Below are 16,994 nucleotides of genomic sequence, written 5' to 3' on the forward strand. Positions count from 1 at the left end.
CTCCATGCAGGGACTCAATCCCCACGCCCTCCAAGGTAGATGCTCAACCGCTGAGCCACCCAGGCATCCCCTATCACTCCGTTTTTTAAAAAGATTTTATTTATTCACTTGAAAGAGACAGCACATGAGGGGGGGGTCTGCTTCTCATGCAGGGGAAGCAGACACACACACACACCCCACCGTGGATCAGGGAGGCTGACTCGGGGCTCGATCCCAGGACCCCAGGATCATGACTGGCAAACTGAAGGCAGACGCCTGACCAATGAGCACCCAGACGCCCCTCCTATCACTCCATTTCACAGATGAGGAGACTGAGGCACAGAGAGGTGAAGTCACTTACCCATGACCACACGCTGGACGGTCAGCCCCAGGACCTGCATACCTGACAGTCTGGCTCCAGGGTCTGAACCCTTTTGTCCTCATGCTGGGCTCATCGAGGGAACATAATGTTCCGCCTATGCCCAGTGGGCCAAGTCCAACTGAGCCAATCACAGGACACAGTGAGGCAGGGAATGGCATCATGGCAAGGACAGTCAATGGCTCCACTCAAAGGCCACTCTGTCCTAAGGACTCAGGGAGCCCAGAGGCACCCAGAGGGTTTCACAGGCCTGTGAGAGCCCTGCTGCCACGGTGATGACTGCAAGGACCTTGCCACTGGCGCCTTTAGAGCAGCTTCAAGTCTTTCGCCTTTTGCAACCAGGCCACCAAAAATTTTAGTGTTTACACCTAAGCCATCAGCCCCTCAAAAGCTGATATTCCCTGCACACTGGTGGGGTTTATCTTGACTTCACTGCTATAGGCCTGGCCTCCTTGGTGCTACTGAGTCCCTCTCCGTCAGCCCCCATGCTGGGGGAGCACGAGGGGAAGGGGAGCAAAGAGAGGCCAGTAAAATACGGTCCCTCAGACTGGCCAGGCTCACGGCTCCATGTGTGACTGGGCTGAGGGCTCAGTGTGGGAGCAGGGCCGGGGCTCAGTGTGTGACTAGGCTCAGGGTTCAGTACATGACCCGGATCAGGACTTAGTGTGTGACCAGGGTCAGGGCTCAGTATGTGACCAGGGTCAGAGCTCAGTGTGTGACCAGGTCGGGGCTCAGTGTGTATCCAAGGTCGGGGCTCAGTGTGTGTCCAGGGTCGGGGCTCAGTGTGTGTCCAGGGTCGGGGCTCAGTGTGTGTCCAGGGTCGGGGCTCAGTGTGTGACCATGGTCAGAGCCCACTCAGTGTGTGACCAGGGTCGGGTCTCAGAGTGTGAACTGGGTCAGGATTCAATGTGTGACCAGGGTGGGGCTCAGTGTGTGTCTAGGGTCAGGACTCAGTGACCGGTGTCAAGGCTGAGTACAGGACCAGGCTCAGGTTTGAGTACAAGGCCAGGCTCAGGGCTCAGCATGTGACCAGGGTCAGGGTTCAGTATGTGACCAGGGTCAGAGCCCACTCAGTATGTGACTAAGGTCAAGTCTCAGAGCGTGACCTGGGTTAGGACTCGATGTGTGACCAGGGTTAGGGCTCAGTACATGACCAGGGTCAGGACTCACTCAGTGTGTGTCCAGGATCAGGGTTCAGTATGTGACCCGTGTCAGGGCTGAATACAGGACCAGGCTCAGGGTTGAGTACAATGCCAGGCTCTGGGCTCAGTGTGTGACCAGGCTCTGGGCTCAGTGGGTTGGGGCTCAGTGTCTGATCAAGCCTCTGACCAGGGTCGTGACTCAGTCCACGGCTGGAGACAGGTTCAGTCAGGAGTGTCACCCTTCACTTCGACATTTCTCTCCCCACTGGATAAGGCGGGCCCCGTGGCTTGGCTCCTAGATTTCACCGGGCACATGGGGTATGAATGCTGGCCTCTAAGGCCTCCAGGGGTTGACGGCAGGGCCTGTCTTCCTCCCACAACCCCCCGAGGGTCCCGCGTGTCCCCGGGCACCGTGACATGGGCCACAGTCTCTGCGGTGCTCCCCGTCCTGCCCACAACCTGTGCCCTGGGCAGCAGGACCATAAGGTGCCTGTAGGATCTGGATGAGTCACCCGCCTTCCCCGAGGCTCCCTTTCTTCTTCCTCACGTCCCTGTGGACCCTCAGACTCAACCCTGGACACAGCCCCCCGGGAAGCCTGCTTCTCCCCACAGTACCAGCATTATGCAAAGGTGCCCGGTGGCCAGCGTGACCCTGGGGCCCCCACAACATCCTCAGGCCTCCCTCTCCTCTGGACGGCCTCCCCCAGGCCTCCGCCACGGTCCTGAACCTCTTCTTGCTCCGACTTCAGCAGCTACCTCATGTTCTCCCATCAACACCGGCGCCCTCTCCCCCCATCCTCCAAAGTATCCCGAAGGCAGGCTTTCTGCAGTGTAGACGGGACTGTATGCGTCCCCGGCTGGGCCTCCCTGGAGCTCAGGGCTGACTTGGGGGATGTCCACTTCAGCAGTAGGAGAAAGCTGGGCTCCCCCGGAGACGCCAAGGGAGAAGAAGGGGACGAAGAGATACCGCAGGCCGTGCCCGGGCGGGGGGGGGGGGGTCAGGAGGGGTAGCCTGGAAGGAGGGAGGGGAAACCCGGGCCAGGGCCTCAGGGGCCGGGGCCAAGGGAAGGAAGGGGGCGTCAGGGCCGGTCCAGCGCCACAGGGGACCGTCGGGACGGCGCTCCCTGGGCTCGGCGACTCAGAGGATGCTGATGGCTCAGGAGAACCATTTTACTGGGGAGAAATCAATACCGGGGACAGAGAGGGGAGTCAGAAGTGAGAGAATAGAGCTGCGAGTGTAGACAACTGTTCTAGAAGATGGACTGGGGACGGACGAGGGGCCAAGGTCAAGGGAAGGTTCCGTCTTGAATAAGAGGGAGCGCAGCCGCCCTTAGCCCGCGGACCTCGGCCTCCCCACCCCCCCAGCTCTCTGGCAGCGCCCACGTCCCCGTGCCCTTGAAGCCTCGTACTGGGGGCCGCGGGAGGGACAGACGGGCAAGTCCGGAGAGAGGCCTAGGCCCAGAGAGGCAGGCCCGCTCGAGGTCATCCGTGTGTCAGTGACGGTCCCTGGCAGGGGTCCTGGTCTCCGGCCCCCGCACCCCGCTTGTTCTGACCTTCACCCAGGCTGGCGGCCTTGGCCCGAAGGAGAGAAGGGGCAGGAGGGGCTGGAGGTGCGGGTGGCTCCGTGGCTCCGTGGCTCCGGGGGGAAAGACACTCGGCCAGCCGTCACGGGCGGCGCTGGGCACCCGGGGGCACCCGGGGCATCCGGACCTGCCCAGTGCCCTGCCGGCCTCCCCGAGCCCCGGGGCTGCAGTGGCCCCCGGGCCGGGGCGACCACGGTGACAGGCGCCCGCTCGCCCACCGTCCGCGCCGAGGCCCGGCTTGAGGCCTGAGACCCGAGGCCGATCTCCGGTCGGAGGAGGAGACGCTGCAGCGGTTCCAGGCCCTGGTTAAGGCCGCGGGGGGGGGGGCACCGAAATCAGTTCCAAGATCAATACTGCTATTCATTTAGAAGTGTAACGAGGTTAGAGAGGTGAGCAGAGGAAATAATTAACTCATTTGCAGCCCTTTAAAACAGAAACAGTCATTTTAATCTCCAGGGTAATTAGCTATGCTCCGTCCATCAATCACGGCCACGGCCATTATTTTAGGTATTGATCATCGGGAGGTGGGGGTGGAGGTACCTCCCGGCCGGTCCTGCCCCCGGGTCGGGGTGACCCAGCTCCCAGGGCGGTGCAGGCCAGGGCTGAGCGTGGCCGGCAGGCGGGCGCCCCCGGCGGGGCAGGTGGGCAGGTGGGGGAGGTGGGGCAGCTGGGCAGGTAGGCAGGTGGGCAGGTGGGGCTGGCAGGTGAGGCAGGGGAGGAAGAGCAGGTGGGGCAGGTGGTCAGGTGGGGCAGGTGGAGCTGGCAGGGGAGACGGGGAGGTGGGGCAGGCAGGGGAGGTGGGGGAGGCAGAGCAGGTGGGGCAGGTGGGCAGGTGGGGCAGGTGGGGCAGGCGGGGGAGGCTCCCTCCCTGGGTGGCTGGGCCCTGGAGGCCCAGGTTCGGGTCCAGGCGCTGCCCCCCACTTGCTGCCTGACCCAAACAAGTCCCTCCCGCGTCCCGGGCCTCAGAGTCCTGTCTGTCCTAGGGCGGCGGCTGCTGGTGGAAGGAGCCAGAAGCTCGCAGGTTCTAAGTGCCCGGGGGGCCTCTGGCCACTGGAGGGCAGCAGAGCCCCAGGGACCCCGAGTCCGAGGTTGGGCCATCCAGATGGGGCGGCTGAGCTGGAGCCTTTCCCTGGGCAGCCTGGGTTCCCGTTGTTCCTGGTGGAACCCTCTGGAACCCTCTGGAACCTTCCAGTCTGGCCATCTCCAGGGCTCATAGCCCCCCGCAAGAGACATCCCAGTGATTATTCTCCTCCTTTGGCAGGTGAGGAGCCGAGTCTCAGGCAGGGTCGCCGTGGGTGCTCCTAAGGCTCAATCCTGAAGCCCGGGGTGCGGGGGGGGGGAGGGGGGGGGCAAGATGATGCCCAAAGACACTCGCCTGCTTCCTACAGCCCCACTTAGTCACCTCACCCGCCGAAACAGCCCTCAAAGTCCACTGTCGCGGATGGGGAAACCGAGGCCCGGAGAGGCAGCGGCGCCCAGGATCCCCCTCGGCCTCTGCGAGCGAGCGAGGCCCAGACGGCCGCCCTGAGGGGCGTCGCAGGTGCGTGCCGTGGGCGGCCACCCCGTGGGGCCAGCAGCCGTCAGACGGGCGTGGGGCCAGGGGGCACTGGGCGGGAGGCGGGACCCGGGAGTGCCCTGGGGGTGCCCAGCCCGGAGCCCCTCCTAGGACCCGCTCCCCTCTCAGGGCCCAGCTGAGAGAGGTGCAGCCTCTGGGCGGGGGTGGGGCGGGGGGTTGCTAAAGGCTTGGGGAGAAGCAGGTGGGGTCGAGGAGGACCGCGGGAGGGGTGGGGCTGAGCCCCTGCTGACCTCCTAGAGCTTGCCAGGGTCAGGCGGCAGGGCCCTCACTGCCCAGCATCAGCCACACCCCTCCGCCCCCGGCACTGGAAAGGCCTCTCCTTGCATGCCTCCAGCTCCGGGAAGCTCACCACCCCCAGTAGCTCTGATGGGGGGAACTTCCCTGGGCGCCCTGAGAGCCCTGCCTGAGAGGCTTCCCGGGACACCCCCGTCCCTCGGGCAGGACTGACCGTGATCATCAACAGCCCAGCAACCCAGAAGGGCCGAGGGTCTTGGCTGGGCCCCAGCTGGCACAGATTAGCTGGGGGACTTCCAACTCCTGGCAAGGTCTCCGCAGGTGAGGGAAGGGCGTGGGGAGGGAGGAAGGAAGGAATGAGGAAGCAGAGGAGGAGGAGGAAAGGGAGGGGGGAGGGAGGAGGACCAGGATGTCCCGGAGCTCCGTTGCTAAGGGCAACAGCAATGCATTGGGAGAAGGAGCCAGATGCGGAGGCGGGTGGCAGGAAGGGGGAGCTGGGGTCCAGGAGGGTTTGGGGGCAGGGCTTGCCCGGCAGCAAGCACCCCACGGGGCCCTGGTGGCAGCTCCCCACGGCCACGCCTGCTCTGGGCTACGACGAATCTGGGACTCCGGAGGGCAAGCAGTGGTGAGGCTGGTGCCCGAGCAGGGCTGGGAGCGCACAATCCAACGCTGGCAGCCTTGCCCGGACCCCCTGGGCACGCCGGGCGCCAGCCGGCCCTCTCCTGCTCCCGCCTCTCTGAAGGGAGCAACATGCAGTTGCAGCAAAAATTCAAGGTGAAGGTTCTAGACCCGGGAGGCTTGGGAGACTCCCAGCTCCCCTGGGCTTCATTTTCTGGGTCTTTAAAATGAGGCAGGGAATCCCCAGGTGGCTCAGCAGTTTAGCACCTGCCTTTGGCCAAGGAGACCCGGGATCGAGACCCGGAATCGAGTCCCGTGTCGGGATCCCAGCAGGGAGCCTGCTTCTCCCTCTGCCTGTGTCTCTGCCTCTCTCTCTCATGTCTCTCATGAATAAATAAGTAAAATATTTTTTAAAAAGATAGTATTATAAGAAATATAAGAGGGGAAAAATTGATAAAAGTCGCGTCTTACCTTGCATTTACTGGGCACCAGGGAGGAGTCCGTACTCCCATTTTCCAGATGAACAAACTGAGGCCCAGGGACAGCTGGTTAGTGAAAGCACCGGGAACTAAACATAAATCTGTAAGATTCCAAAGCTCTCAACCCCTCTTGGTGTTCCTCCCGCCAGGATCTCCCTGCTGTTGCCCTTGAGGAACCCTCCTGTGCCGGGATTATGTCCCAGGCTCTCAGCTCTGCTCCAAACAACCCGCCTTCCCCACTTTCAGAGCAGAGCCCCTGCTCAGCCCACCAACCTCCTCTGCCTAACCTGCATGCAGGGTCACGCTCACCCCTCCCCAGGGCATTCGGGGTCCTATGACATGGCCAGTCCCTCCCTCTCCCTGTCCCTGCCACACGCCCGCAGCCTGACCTGTTTGCTTCCTGCCTCTTCTGGATAGCCCTATTATTGCTTAAAACCACCCCAAAATGTAGTGGCATCAGACACTGACCATTTTATTATGCTCCTGGGCTCCGTAGTTCCGGCATTTGTGCAGGTGCAGGGGGGACAGCTTGTAGCTGCTCTGTGCTGTGTGGGGCCTCAGTGGTGCAGGTGAGTTTACACTGGGGTCTGGAGTCACAGGGGGTCGTGCACTGGCATGTCTGACAATCAATGGTGACGGTGAGCTGGGGGGGAGCTGTTGACAGGAGCACTTACATGCGCCCATTTACATGGCCTGGGTTTCCTCATGGCATGGAGGCCTCCACCCACAGAGGACTTCTGGCTTGGTAGCTAAGAGCTCCAGGAATGAGGTCCCAGCAGACGAGTGGAAGCTACATTGCGATTCTGCGACCCAACCTCAGAGGTCCCAGGGTGTCAGTTCTGCTGTCGTCTATCGGGCAAGGAGGTGGCGAGGCTGCTCAGGCTTCAGAGGAGGAACAGAGACCCAGGAGTCCAGCAGCAGGCAAGGGGACCCTGGAGGGGTGACACTGTGTCTCTCATAAATAATAAATAAATAAATAAATAAATAAATAAATAAATAAATAAATAAATAAATAAAATCTTTAATAAAATAATTTTAAAAAGGTGCTTTTGGGAGAAAACCACATTAAAAAAACAAAAAAGGACAGGACCGCAACGACACATGTGCCTCCCAGAGGACATCTGGTCCCCCTCGCTCTTCTCTGGCGCTCTGGCTCCTTCTCCGTGGCCTCTAACTCACCCGAGCTTCCCAGGGCTCTAATATTTCCCTGCTGAGGCCCCTCCTGGAAGAGTCCTTGCGGGACTCTTACCTCGCCTTGCACAGGACCACCCCATGGTGTTTTTCCAGCTCTACCTTTCCCCGAAGGACCAGGTGCCCCGGCCTACCCGCCAGGTACAGGGGTTTCCAGCTCCCTGACCCTCAGCACGGCCCAAAGTCTCCCAGGTTCCTTCTCTTCTCCAGAAAGGGCAGCCCCAGCCCACCTGTCACTCAAGCCAGAAGGCCTTCCCCTGGTCGCCCCAGGGATCCGACTGCGGGTCCCCTCCTCCCGGCGTCTGCCCTCATCCAGATGCTGGCAACTGCGTGCGGCTTCCTGCCTCCGGGCTCCCCCCACCCAGCCCATTCCGCACGCGAGCTCCTCCAACCCGGAAAGCCGGAAAGCCGAGCTGGTTGCTCCCTGCTTCCAAGGCTTCCCAAAACTTTGGGCCAGAGCCCTAGCTCCCTGCCAACACATGCAGGCCCCGGAGCTCCTCCCGCCTCTCCAGCCTCAGGGCCGTCCCCTCCTCCTCACCGAGGCGCTCAGGGCCCCTAGACACCCTGCATCTTGCTTCAGGCCTGTGCACAGGCCGCTCCCAGGCCCGGAACAGCGCTCATCCTCCCCGTGCTGTCCCACCGCCCGTCCTGTGAGGATGCAGATGTCCTGTCTCCGCATTCCCCAGTCTGGCGGCCACCTGACATGTGGCCAGGGCTACTGAGGAGGCGTTTTAAAACTTGACTTACTTTAAAATTAATTAAAAAAAATTTTTTTGAATTAAAAATAAATAAATAAATAAATAAATTTAAATATAAGTATCCTTGTGGGCCACATGGATAGTGCGGCTGCAAGATGCCATCCCCCCCAGCAAGCCCCCCGCTGGCTGCCCAGCTCTCGTGCTCCCAGAGGGCTCCGTTCTCTGCCTCCACCGGCCCGAGAGTCCCGGGGTGGCTGCCTCTTATCTGCCACACGTATTCCCCCTCCCGGCCCTTAGTATGCCCTCGTAACTGTGCAGGGTGAATGGACTGTCTGGATGCAGATCTGGGCACGGAGCGAACCTTAGAGAAGGCCCCAGTCCAGACCGACCGCGCCCCCCCTGACCTTGGGGGACCTGGCCAGCACCCGCCCAGCTGGGGACAGGCCCCTCGCACACAGATGCTGGTGCCCTTGGCTGGGGAGGAAGTGTGCCTCTGAATCGGCCTTTGTGAAAATCAAACCCGGTTTTCATTCTTATTTCTAGGATGATTCATCTGCATTGCAGATGACTCTTCCGGGGGTTTAAAAAGAAAAGCGTCCAGTCTTCCAGGGGGCCACCTGCACTCTCGGCTCTGTGCTCCATCAACAAGCCCTTGCAGGCACAAGGGGAAGTTGCCATTTAAATGATCCTTCGCCTCCTGAGTCCAGGATTCATTTCTAGGTTTATGAGGCTCTTGTTAAAGTTTTGATATTATTGGGATTTCTACCGACGGGCCCGAGGCTTTTGTTTCTTCCCCACCTGTGCCTGCCTCCCAGCCCTCCCTCTAGAACAGGCCATGGCCCCTCTGGCTGGGACGGGCCTAGGGGAGGAAGCGGGCCCTGGGGGTGGGGGTCCCCCAGGAGCTCCCGCAGAGCGCTAGCATCCTCCGTTCCCCCTGCGGTTCCCTGCAGTCTCCTGAAAAAGCAGAGCTTCAGAAATCTGGCCCCAACAGTGCTGGGGGCCCAGCCACCCCCATCCTCCGCTCAGGGACAGGAGTGAGGTCAGCGAAGGTGGGGGGGAGGGCTGTCCCCCTCCTCCCGGGCTGCCCACTGGGCTCCTGCCTCCCTGCCCTGGGCACGGGCTGCTGCCCAACCGCCCACCTCTGGCCCCATTAAGGACCTACATTTAAGCGGTAGTGGGAGCCGGGCCCCCTTCACCTGCAGGGGACCAGTTCTCCGACGGGGAGCGCGGTCATCGCCTCCCGGGAGCAGGGCCTCTGCTACTGCCATCGTGTCCCCAGTCTCCTAGGCGGCACCGGCACCGCGTGTCAGGATCTCACAACCAAGGGCAGCCTGGGGGCTCCACCGTGGAGCGTCTGTCTTGGGCCCAGGGTGTGATTCCGGGGTCCCGGGATCGAGTCCCACATCGGGCTCCCTGCATGGAACCTGCTTCTCCCTCTGCCTGTGTCTCTGCCTCTCTCTGTGTCTCTCATGAATAAATAAATAAAATCTTAAAAAAAAAAAAAAAAAAACAGATCTTGCAACCTGCCATGGGACCTCCACAGAGGAGTGAAAGGTAGCCACTAGGGCAGACAAGTACATGACTCAGTAGAACCTTCCAGAAGGGGCACCTGGCGCACTCAGGTCATGATCCCGGGGCCCTGGGATGGAGCCCAGCGTCAGGCTCCCTGCTCAGTGGGGATCCCGCTTCTCCCTGTCCTCCCCTTGCTTACACTCCTATCCTCTCTCTCTTTCATAAACAAATAAAATCTTAAAAAAATAAAAGAAAGAAAGAAAAAGAACCTTCCAGAAAACTGAAGGGCAGTGGGTAGGCTGAGAAGGCAGGGACCACCGCGAGCAGAGCCCTGGACCAGGAGGCCGGACAGCAGACTCCAGACTCCAGCCTGCCGATCGCTCCGTCTGTGGCCACTCTGGGCGCCACCGTGGAAAGGGGGGGAAGGGGGCCGGGCCGCCAGCGCTCCAAGCAGGGTGTGACGGGCGCCTGGGTCCCCCCTCCCCGCGGCGGCCCTCGCACCCGTGAGGCAAGGCCTGTCGGTGAGGGCTCCTGCAGCCACGAGGAGAGCCTCCAGCCCCACACGGCACTTCCAGATTTGTCCCCACATTAGCCCTGTCTGCTTGGCCCTACACTGGGGCTCTTGGGAACTGAAATGAGAATCTAGTTGAAGCTGAGGAAAGTCCCAGAAGAAGGGCCAGCGTCTTTGTTTTAATAGTGAGAGTGTTGGGCAAAGCCCTGTCTGGCCCTACAGGCCTCAGGAATGACCTGCCAGCGCCCAGGCTCAGCCTGCCCCCTCCCCCTCCCCCTCCCTCCCTCCCCTCCCCCTCCCTCCCTCCCCTCCCCCCCTCCCTCCCCTCCCCCCCACACCACAGCGGCCACAGCACACGAGGGTTTCATGATAGACGATGTCCCTGGCTTGACGGTTCCCCAACTGGTTGGCACTTAAAGGCTCTGGGACATCCTGAAAGAAAGACTCTGTTTAACCTGTTATTTCTTTTTTTTTTTTTAACCTGATATTTCTAAGCTTTTTTGACCCTATTCTCTTTGAATAGTTAGGAATATACTTGCCTGGGGGTAACAGAGACTCTGTCCTAATGACCTAGACTAACCAGGGACTAACCAGGGTGTGTACTATTCTTCCCTAAGTGCAGGTCGGTGGCCTCTGGGGGGCGGGATGCCACCACCGTGTCCTCAGCATCCCGCTCCTTCTCTCTTCCGGTTCACCCTCAGCACCGCTCCCTCCCTGTAGGGTCACCTCATGGTCCCAGAAGGCTGCCGTGCTCCACTGTGTCTGCATTCCAGGCAGGAGGCGAGGTGGGGGCACGCGCAGGCCCCCGGTCCCGGTGCAGGACCTTCCCAGGGGCTGCACACACCAGTTCTCCTTGCCACTCCCGGCTGCACAGGGGGCTGGGGTACGAATGCACGCGGCCTCCTGGACGGACACACGGCCCCCAGGACAAGACGTGTTCTGCTGCAGCCTTGGTCACCGTGCATGTGTCGTGCCTCTGTGTCCTAGGCCCTGGGTGGAGGCGGGGGAGCTGGGCCCAGCCCTCCCTCCTGGCCGTGCGGCTTCGGATGAGCCCCCTGACCGCCCTCGGCCCGCGTTCTGTCCTTCCAAATAGAGGTTCTCACGAGGACCCGGCGACATGAAGCACGTGCAGGCCCTTGGTGACCTCAGAGACGCTGCAGCAGGAGAGACACCGGTTTCACAAGACCTCTGAATGGCCTTGAAGCGGACAGGGCGACGCTTCCCTCCCTGCTTCCCGTAGAGGACGCCGAAGCTCAGATGCGGGTTGACCTCTAGTGACAGGATCTTGGCCTTGTCTCTGTTAATGCACCGGACGCCAGCCTGAGCCTCCGCCCTGACGGCGCTCACAGACTGGGACTTGATGCTCTCGTTAGTGTCGCTTCTGCTCTTAGACTGAACCTTAAAGCTGGTTGTGGACTGAGCCTTAATCCCCACCTAGGTCTAAGCCTTGATCTTGGCCTCTTAACCCTAATCGATGAGGGGCCCTCTTGAACCCCCCGGGAGACCCCAGAGATGTGCACTGGGCCCCGGGGCGGGGGCATGGATGATGGATGCCGATGACTCCCAGGCTCTAACATCCCTTCGGGCCGCGCTCCCCCCGCCCCACCGCATCTGTCATGTTGGCTCATCCAGATCCTGCAAATTAGAGGAGAGAACAAACCAAGCCTGTGGTCCCCAGTGGGGAGAAGAGAACGGGTGTCCAGAGAAACAGGAGGAGCAAACAGCCTGCCTCCCCTCCCCCCAGTGCCGTCCCAGCCCGGACGCCGACGCCGCAGCTGTACTGGGGAAGGTATTGAAATTTAAATCAGAGCCCGGCCTCGCCGCCCTGCCCGCCGCGCCGCGGCCGCCTGTAATCTGGGGCTGGCCATCTCCTCCCGGGGAGAACCACAGACCGACTCGGGGAAAGTGATAAATTTTCAATTTTATTTTAAAATATACCAGATGGGAGATTTTATTGGAGCCATAAATATGTCAAGAGCAATGTTGGTGTGTGATGGGCGATGCCCCCTCCTTGGGGCCTCTCTCCCTGTTTAGAAATTCCATCAGATTCTTAATAAGAGACTGCAGCAAAATAGTCTCTATATTAAAGCAATTGAATTTCCATTTGCCAGACATCTTGTGCTTGAAGCTTCCAGGTTCCAGGGGTGTGGGGTTGCTAAGCCGATTCTAAATGAACCTAAACTAATAACTGCACAGCACGCTGGGGGCTGTGAAAGAGCAGAAGGGGGGGGGAGACGAGGGGAGGGGGAAGGCGAGGAGGACGCAGGACCACTGTCACCTCTCCTGCTCCAGCGCCATCCTGGGATGAAAACCCCCAAATAACTGAAGAGCCAGCACCTTCCGTTCACAAAGGGGAAACCGAGGCGCAGGAAGAGAGGTGACGTTGCTGAACCCTGGCTCCCCTTCTCCTGCCATTGCTTTCTTTGCTGTCACAATTGCTCTGATATTATGCTGGCCTTTGTGGGGTGGAGGGGTAGGGGAGGGTTGGGGGGGTGGAGGGAACAGCTGCTGCCCCCTGAGGTTTGTTGACTGTAGGGCCATGAGGAAGGCTGGCCCTTGTCCCCAAGACTCTCCCTGGCACAGGGACTCACTTTTGGAAGACTGTGCTCCTGCCCGGGTATTGTCATCCGCTCTTGCCTGTGCCATCCCCCTCGTCCCCAGCGGTCCTCGCCTGTGTCAAGTTGTTCTTTGCTCCTGCAGACACCACAGCCTTTCACCAGCCTCGAGCATCGGCTCAGATCACAGACTCAAGGACATTAGAGGTCACATGGATCCAAAGGTTGAGGAACCTGAGGTCCAGAGAGGGCACAGGGAGTACAGTTCCTCTAGAACAGTCTAGGGTGATGCCTACCTACAGCCCATCTACTCACCCCAACTTGAGCCAGGTCTGGGGGGGAACAGCAATGCCCAGGTGGTGAGGGTTGGAGCTTCAGCAAGATATCACCTTTGTTCAGGGCAAACCACTATGCTGAGCGTCTATTCTCAAAAATGGGCATACACTTCTGGGTACTGAAAACAAGCAAAAACGGGGCATCTGAGTGGCTCAATCGGTTAAGGGTCTGCTTTCGGCGGCTCCGGTCATGATCCCAGGGCCCTGAGATAGAGCCGCACATCCAGCTGCGTGCTCAGCGGGGAGTCTACGTCTCCCTCTCCCTTTGCTCCTCTTCCTGCTCATACTCTTTATTTCTCAAATAAATAAAATCTTTTTTAAAATAATAAAAATTAAAAAAATAACAATAAAAATTAACAAAAATAATGGGTGTAATGTGCCTGAGTGGCTCAATTGGTTGAGCGTCCAATTCTTGATTTCAGGTCATAATCTCAGGGTTATGAGATTGAGCCCTGTGTCATTGGGCTCCGTGCCCAGCGGGGAGACTGCTTCAGATTTTCTATTTCTCTCTCTTTAAAAAAAAAAAAAAATTTTTAAAAATAAATACAAAATAATGGGTATACTACTATTTATACCCCAAAGTATTTGAGAGGCTAAATGAGATAATCCATGACAATTGTTTAGCATAATGCTGTCTCCTAGTAAGTGCTCCCAAAATGTTAGCGATTATTATTCCTTTGTTATTATGATTATCATTACTGCTCTGGATGCTTCCTTTTTTTTTTCTTTTAAAGATTTTACTTATTTATTCATGAGAGACACACAGAGAGAGAGAGAGAGAGAGGCAGAGACACAGGCAGAGGGAGAAGCAGGCTCCATGCAGGGAGCCCGACGTGGGACTCGATCTCGGGACCCCAGGGTCACGCCCTGAGCCCAAGGCAGACGCTCAAGGCTGAGCCCTCCGGGTGCCCCTCTCTGGATGCTTCCAATGGTTCTGTATTCCCCGTGGATCTGCATCCTCCTGGTTGTCCAACGAGACTCTGTAGGTGGTAGCCCCTCAACGCCGAGTTAAATAGTTGAGGATGTTCCATCCATTGGGACAAGACGTGAGCTCTGGAGGCAGTCGGCAGGCTCACATCCACTGCTCTGGGTCTTGATTTCCTCCTCTGTGAAATGGGTGAGCTCTCCTTTCGCTGCCTTCCTTTCAAGGCTGTTGTAAGGATCAGAGCTAGAGGACGCTCCCTTATCCTACACTGAGCACAGCAAGGCTGTGGAGCACAGCGAGCAGAGGAAGAGTGGGGGTGACGAGGGGAGAAGGGTGATGGAGAGAGAGGAACCCATCGTGCAGACAATGGCATTGAATTTGTCATTGGAAGGTGGACAATGAAGATCCCACAAATGATAAAGTTGTAGGGTCGTCCCAGCCACGTGTGAGAGCCAGTGGGACCAGAGTGGGAGTGGGGACCTCTAGCGAAATCAGCTGTGGGGTGTGGCCTCTCATCTCCCCTGGGGAATCCCTCCCCTGACCCCCCCACCCCCCGCTTGGGATGGCTCCCAGGGAAGCCAGGACAGGTTGGGGTGAACCTCCCGTGGGGCCTTCCCCGCCCAGGGGAGCCTGGCTGCAAGTCTCTGAGGGCTTGGAGGCTGCCAGGACCCACAAGAGCACTAAGAACCATGAGCAGACAGAAGGCTCCGGAGGCCCCTGACACTCTGGAAGGGGCAGCTGGGTGTGTCTGGAGTTTAATGAGGGGCCCGAAGCCGGGCCGCAGCGCCGTGCCCACTTCCCACGCCGCCCCTCACCACCCCCTTCCCACCATCCGACCTGTCTAACCCCCAGGTCCCAGATCCCAGCCCCAGGAAATGCGGGCCCAGGGAGGGAGAGGCCCTGTTGGGCCCAGAGGGCAGCTCAAGGTCGAAGGCCCGCGGTCCCTCGGGCCACCCTGCTCTCCCCACGGAGGAAGCTTCCCACGTCCGCCAACCGGGCGAGCCACGGCCTGGGGGAGGCTGCACCCCAGCTCCGGCAACGCCGCAGCAGAGCAAGAGGCCCGAGGCCCCGCGGGGAGCTCGGTCTGGGGTGGACTGTCCTCACCTGCTCGCTCACCCTGTGGCCCTGGAGAAGTGTCCCCATGTGCCTGAGCCCCCCCCCCCCCCCCCCGTTCTTTTATGTGTAGTTTGAGCGCGATGAGATGTGCTTCTCAGGGTTGCTGCGAGGACGTGGGGAGCGGCCCGGCCGGCACCCCAGGCTGTGGGGCTTCGGAGCCGGCATCGCTGGGTTCCCACCTGAGCCCTGCCACCTACCAGCTGGGTGGCCTTGGGTGAGTGCTTGACCTCTCTGTGCCTCCTTTCCCAGCGGCAAGATGGGATCAAGGACAGCCCTGCTTCACGGTCGCTGTGCAGATTGAAGGAGTCCTTTGCCGGAAGCATTTAGGCTTCGGCCTGCTGCGGGCGTTACCCCCCCCCGCCCCCCCAGGCCTCCCCGGGGGCGCTGCACCCCTGGCCGGCGCCTACCCCCCACCCTCCGCACCCTGGCTGTCTTGCCCCCCTCGCCGCCCTCCCTACGGCCGGGCACGCCTCGGGCCTGGGTCCCCAGGGTGACCTTGCAGCGCCGGTCCCCGGGCTCAGACTGGCCCAGCGGCCATCGATCGCGGAGCGGGGCGCAGTGAACCAGATGGCGCTCCTAACGGCTTCTTAATGGGATGGAGCTCGCTGAGCCTGCCGAGAGCTGGGGGGCTCTCAAGGTCGGCCAGCGTCAGCCTGACCTTGAAGCCCGCGTCCTGGGAGCCGCTGCCAGGAGCGCCCGCCCAGGGGTTCCCGGGCCGCAGGCCTCGAGCTTCTCCGTTGTCAGCGGGGCCCCGGGGTCCGGGCTGCGGACAGGTGTCCGGACGAACAGTGACGAGGTGTGAAACGGGTGAGAGGGGCAGGTGGCCTGGCCCCGGAGCCCCGCCAGGACCCAGCGCCTCCAACCCCCCCCCCCCCCTGGCGTCCAGAGCTCCCCCGGAGCAGAGGCTGGGAAGAGAAACCACTCCCCGCTCCCCGTCCTCTCTGCTTCCCACGGATCAGCAGAAGTCGGCGACTCAGTCATCAGCTGGGGCCCAGAGCAGGGCCAGCCAGGCTGCAGCCCCCGCCCCCTAGGGAGGGCGACACTCCTCCAGGGGAGGCTCAGCACTGTCACCACAGCCCCTGGGGCCGGAGGCAGGCCCTTTCGAAGAGGCCGGACCGCAGCCTCCTCCCGGCGGGCCTCCCAGGTTGGTGGCGGGCCTCCGCTGCGCACCTCGCGGCCCACGCACGGCTGCTCCCACTGTGCTCTGGAAGGTGAGGACTGTCCTAAGTCCATTTTACAGACAAGGAAGCCAAGGCACGGGGAGCTGGGCCGGCCGGCAGGGGAGGCGGAGCTGAAGCCGAATGCAAGGGCCAGCCCCAGCCCCGGGCGCACTGTCCCCCCCCCCCCAGGTGCTGGAGCCCCCTCTGTGGGGCCAGGCTCCAGGCAAGCAGCTGGGCTCCGGCAGCCAGGCCTCCAAGGGGACCCAAGGGAGGACAGGAGCAGGGGCAGCTCCCGCCCAGCCCCCCGCCCAGAGCCCGGGCCACAGGCCAGAGCCCCGTGGGGACGGAGGCCCAGGCTCCTTCCAGATCAAGTCATGGGAAACCCGGGGCTTCCGGCATCCCTGGGCGCCCGCCCCTCCCAGGGAAGCCCAGGGGACCGGGCGTCGCATGGCAGGCTCTCGGGCTGGGAGCCAGGCCGCTTGGTTCAGTCCCCGCCTGCCGGGCCGGGGGGCCGGGGACCAGCTCCTGCCCCATCTGTGAGGGAGGACAAGGTCCCTCGGGCACCCGTGCTGGGGGCCTGGCCCGCTGGGCACTGCAAGGCGACCCAGGCGGACGGGCGGCTGGAGGAGCAGAGCCCCCAGAGCCCGGGCCTGTGGGCAGAGCCCAAGCTTCCCACGGCCGCCGCTCGGCCCCCAGAGCAGGCCCCACAGCCCCCGCGTCCCAGGACCCCCAGCCCAAGGCAGCCCCGGGCGGCTCTGAGCACAGTCCTGCCCAGCCTGGCTGGCCCGGGCCCGACCCGGGGGGAAGGAAGCCGGGGCGCCTGGGAAGGGGACGGGCACCCCAGCACCGGCCTCACTGTCCCCGGCTGGACAGTGGTCGCAGCGCTTCTGCTGCTTTCTCAGGCTCTGCCCGAGGGCGAGAGTGTGACCCAGACCACGGCACAAGAAGGGAGAAGGGAGGGCGCCACCCCGGGACTCGTCGGGAGGGCCCCACTGTGGCTG

At 61.2% G+C, this 16,994-nt stretch overlaps 2 long non-coding RNA genes across 3 annotated transcripts; both read right to left on the minus strand.

The window, feature by feature from the left end:
* Positions 1-3,528: 3,528 nt before the first annotated feature.
* LOC140623346 (uncharacterized) lies at positions 3,529-7,685 on the minus strand. 2 transcript variants are annotated; one of them, XR_012022985.1, is made up of 4 exons: positions 7,412-7,685; positions 6,459-6,936; positions 5,983-6,056; positions 3,529-4,397 (listed from the first exon to the last, which is right to left on the minus strand). It is a non-coding gene; the product is annotated as an uncharacterized lncRNA (long non-coding RNA). The 2 variants fall into 2 exon arrangements; XR_012022984.1 differs by having other exon boundaries at positions 6,459-6,922; positions 7,412-7,682.
* Positions 7,686-13,496: 5,811 nt separating this feature from the next.
* LOC140622866 (uncharacterized) lies at positions 13,497-15,796 on the minus strand. The gene is made up of 3 exons (XR_012022547.1): positions 15,329-15,796; positions 15,031-15,141; positions 13,497-13,942 (listed from the first exon to the last, which is right to left on the minus strand). It is a non-coding gene; the product is annotated as an uncharacterized lncRNA (long non-coding RNA).
* Between the last annotated feature and the right edge of the window lie 1,198 nt (positions 15,797-16,994).

This window comes from Canis lupus, chromosome 32 (assembly GCF_048164855.1).
Source record: "Canis lupus baileyi chromosome 32, mCanLup2.hap1, whole genome shotgun sequence".
NCBI classification, from domain to species: Eukaryota; Metazoa; Chordata; class Mammalia; order Carnivora; family Canidae; genus Canis; species Canis lupus.